Raw genomic sequence first — 5,031 nt, 5'->3', positions numbered from 1 at the left:
AGCTCAGAGCACTGTTCATTTTCTAGAGTCAGTGTCCTGAGTATTGCTTTGTGAGTCCATCTGTTACAATGGGTGACCAGAGCATTCTAATAGAAAATTATTCAAAATCATTAATTAAATTTTTCTAACAGTAAAGATGACAAATTACTTTCTGCAGAATCCCCCTTAAATCAATATAACTCTGAGTCTCATCAGAGACAGCAAGTCGGTTGCAAAGCATCTGACAGCCTGGCTTCAAGCTCAGCACTCTTTCTTCACTTCCTTCCACATTGAGGGTGACATGCAGGCCAGTGGCATAGCTAGAGGGAAGTGTCTCTGGCAATGCACAACCACCATTCCTTCTCACTTAGGTTCCTCATTCTGTCCTCCAGTTTCTTCCTCATCTGAACACAGACTTCTCACAGAGTGCTGCTGATTTAAGTGGCTGTAATATTGTTTTGTCTTACCAGTGCCTGTGTTCTATTGCTGCTTTAGGCTGGAGGCCAAAATACTAGGCACTCATTTCCTTATAGTTCTGGAGGCTGGAAGCCCAGAATCAAGATGTCTACTGAGCCACTTTCTTCCATGATTCTGCTCTATTTTTTTTATAATTGTGTCCTCCCCTACTCTCCACACAGGATCTTACTTCATCCAGTCTCTGTGAATCTTCTCCATTTCTTGAAATGCAACCAGTCACATTTGGTTAAGGTCCCCATGAGTGACCTCAATTGACCTTTAACCCTTTAAAGACCCTGATCCAAATACAGTCACCTTATGAGGAACTGGGGTTATAGCTTTGATATGAACAGCATCAGATACTCATGTGTAACAGGTCCCCACACATCCCATGTCTTCTAGGTCTTCTCCAAGAAGCTTTATTTTCCATCTTCTCATTTTAATAAGGATTGTTGACATTCCATGTCATCCCAGGTCATTATTCCCCCCAAAGACTCTTGGTCCTTAGTTCCTTCTTTGTCCATGAGGAAAACTGACATCTTCAGATCAGAGTTTAGAAGCCCTCAGGCTTCCCACTTTGCTTAGGGAATCTATTTGTCGTCTAACGTCATAGAAGTCGAATTTCTAAAATGTTCTAACTACACTTTCACTGCACCTGATACTAGCAATAATTGATGAGTATTTTTGCTGATTTTAGCACTTCATGAAAGTTTTTTTTTAATTTTATCAAACATATAATTACATCAATTTCATCTTTTCCCCGCTGCCTTTATCAAAAGAACTGTTTCTTTAACTGTTGTCTCTCTCTCTCTCTCTCTCTCTCTCTCTCTCTCTCTCTCTCTCTCTCTCTCTCTCTCTCTCTCCCTCTAGCTCTTCCCTCTCCCTCACCCTCTCTCTCTGTGTGTATCTCTGTATCTCTGTTTATATTTCTCTTTCAAACACACACACACACACACACACACACACACACACACACACACACACACACACACACCTTCCTAAATATGTAACTACTATTTGCTCAGTACATATACTGTTACCTAAACAGGGACAACACCAATACACATGATAACATTAAAGGGATATGCCACTGAGAGACATTGTGTGTCCTTACTCTGTCTTTTTACTTATGTTACAGCCCTGCTTCACCTGTCTCCCTTCCATGATTACCCCTTTTCCCATATTCTCCAATGCAACAGGACTCCTAACAGACTGAAATCTCTAAACTGTAATATTTAGTGCAACTTCTGCTTTTATCAGTTGATTTATCTTAGGAATTTACTTAAGTATTAGGAAGGTGTTGTGCCCAAATGTTAATTTTGAGTCTGAAATAGACCCCAAAATTTATGTATTAAAGCCTTTGTTCCCAGCTCATGTCACTGCTGTGAGAAATGATTGGGTGTTCAGAAGGTAAGGTGACATGAGCAACACTGTCTCATTACACACTGTCTTCATGAAGAGATTCTGCCTCCCCTGAGACCACAGCAATGGAGCCAGTCAATCCTCTGATCCCCGATCTCTCTGAAACAAGGAGATAGAGGAAATATTTATTTTACTGAACTTCTGATCCCCGGTATTTTTCAAATCAATAGGAAGCTAATTTAGGTAGCTCTAATTATCAACAGGTCCACATTTATCTAGAGCTGGACTCAGCTCAATGATCTGTACCCAGCTCCATGAATCTGTGCACATCCACCAGTGTTGGTGAATGATCCATGACTCAGAAAATCAACTGATAAATTACATTTCAATGTCCTAAACACTGACTATATCCCAGATACTGTATGAAGTACTCCAGAATTCTACATCATATATACCCACATCTCAGGTTAATGTTCTTGTCACATTGCCACAGACAAAGGAAAAGAAGCAGAAGCACAAACAACATTAACGGCAATGTCTACTGCTGTGGTTTGAACTCAGGCTGTCTGATTGATGTCATGGAATTAACAGTCACTCCTCCCAGAGACTGTGGTCTATCCCCTGAGCTTTAGCAGGTGAAGTGAGGACTGGATCTATGGTTCTCTACTCCTGGGTTCTTCAACTTCCTCCTAATATGCAAACAGCTTTTGTTTGGAAAGGTCATTCACATGGGAGACTAGGTTTCTATTTCTTCATAAATTACCAATTTAAAATGGGTTTCAGTGACTTAGAAAGATGTCACGAAGAGAAAAACATACATAGAGAGGAATTTGTTGAATACATGACTGTGAACTAGAGACTACTGACAAAAGAGATCCTATATGCTTCACTTTTATTCGTACATAACAAGGTCTAGTCTTCTCTTTGTGGAGACACTTTTCTCCTGTTCTAGGAAATTTGTGGACTCACAGATGAGGATATGAATAACTGACTACCTTCTACAGCCTTACCTGTGTAAAATCAGAAACACTCCCTTTATTTAGATGGCACATAGCTATTGCAGCCTGGGCTCTGGGAATGGGACATAAAAGAAGGATGGAGTTTCTTTCAAGCAAAGTTACTGTGCAGGCTCCAGCCGGTCTCCCTAAATCAGCTAAAGCCTGTAGTGACTAGATTATTCCACTGACTATGATCTCCCATATCCATGCAAACAGATTTAGGTGAGATTCTCATATTCACACTGCAAAGCAGACTCCACAGTTGTCAGGATAGTTAGTTCAGTTTTCTGTAGTCTCCTCCCAGAAAGACAGGTCCAAGACCCTTCCTTGATGTTTTCTTTCACTTGCCCATAGTTGGTCTTCTCACAGTGCAGCTGGATGCTGCTTTAACTCTTTGTAAGAGATGAAATGGGTCCTGGGCACATGACATTGACTTTCAAATCTCCCATGCTTATCATTTTACCTGTATGGAATTAATTTTATCATATTACTTAGTAAATGTCAAAACATTATTTCATTTTAGTTTCCATTCATTATGTTAGAGCATCTATGCTAATAAGAAATGTTGTAGAGAAAAGGCTACTACAGATGTGTCATGTTAAGCAAGTCTAGTAGAGAAGCAAGTCATACATACTGTTTCTATACTTTGTTTTATTTTTGTCTCATTATAGGTCCCACTGCTCAATAAAATTTGAAGTTACAATTTTGTTTTTAAATATTACATTAAATCAGCCATTGAAATTTTGAGAGTTGTTACAGTTTTCAAATTCTGGACTTGTCCAAAAGAGAAATAGGTCTTTTTTATCTTTATGGTGTTTTCTAAGAAAATTTTAGTCTATAAATTTATTGTAAAAATTTAGGATTTCTATTTGGAATAAATTATAGAATGTTAACAAAAGTATTTATATAATTAATGTACATAGCTATCTCAAAACATAAGTTACTATATAGGCTCATATAACATAATCCATTCTCATTTTCCTCCATATTTCATTTTTTAATCTGTGAGTATTCTAAGACTATCCAAATGTTTGCTAGATTTGGCATTATTGCATTACATTAGGTTTTAATTTCAAAAAGTTGTCCTTTGCTTTTGGCCTACATTGTCTAGGGAAGCAAATTTTCCACATCAGATATTTTTGTTTGATGTGAGGCCTGAGACCATCGCTTTAAGGCTGTTAATGAGAACTACAATGAAGATGAGACCTCCAATATCAAACAGATAAGTAGAAAATGGGAGCTCAGGGTGTTTGATGAACCTTTAAAATTCAACATTCACCCAGAGTTGAACTGTCTTTTAAACTTGGTCCTATTCTCTGGCATCCTTTATTGCATCAAAATGCAGTCCATTAACATTTCCTGCAGGGCAAGTATCACTGTAGTAAACTCATTTTTAAGGAGGAAGAGCATGTTTATTGGAATCCCAATCCATATAGAGGGATACTCTCTCAGCCTAGACCCACCAGGAAGTATCTAGGCCCTGCTCCAAATGATATGGCAGACTTTGAAGATTCCCCAATGGAAGGCCTCACCCTCCCTGGGGAGCAGAAAGGACATGGGATAGGGGACCAGTGAGGGGCAGGAGAGGAGAGGAGGGAGAGGGACTGGGAATAACATGTAAATGAAGCTTGTTTCTAATGTAAATTTAAAAAAAGAAACTTAAAAAAAAAGAGCATGTTTACTCCTTAGCATTGGACTCCTAGTGTTGTCATGTGAGGAGTCTTTGGTTTTCACTTAAAGTCTGGATGTAATTTTTTCTAAGACAGTGAATACACAAACTATCTCAGCACCCCGTAGATATTGACATTTCTGATAAGAGCTGTGTTCATATTGTTTGATGTTGAATGGGATGAGTCATGCTCTAAGCTGTTCTCTGCATTCTCTGACTACACCACTTTTGTTTATTAGATTCTAGTGTGTGCTGGTGTGAGCATCTCTGAATTTATCTCACAATGAATTAGTTCCATATTTTGGATTTATAGTTCCTATAGTTTAATAAGCCATGAAGGTGTTAGATAACAGTTTTTTTTCAATAATCTTGCCACTATACTCCAAATTGTTTGATTTCTTCACTTTATTGTATCCCTGCCCTGCAGTGCTGATTGAGTAATGCTATGGCATACATTTTCCATGATTTTAGAGATTTTTTTGTAACCTGCTATATCCTCTCTTGTCCCTGTATATTACACTCATAAGTTACATACTTCTCAATGCCTCGATAGCATTGGTTCCTTCT

Source organism: Cricetulus griseus, chromosome 2 (genome assembly GCF_003668045.3).
Source record: "Cricetulus griseus strain 17A/GY chromosome 2, alternate assembly CriGri-PICRH-1.0, whole genome shotgun sequence".
NCBI classification, from domain to species: Eukaryota; Metazoa; Chordata; class Mammalia; order Rodentia; family Cricetidae; genus Cricetulus; species Cricetulus griseus.
The sequence above is the reverse complement of the archived record's forward strand: the minus strand, read 5'-3'. Positions refer to the sequence as shown.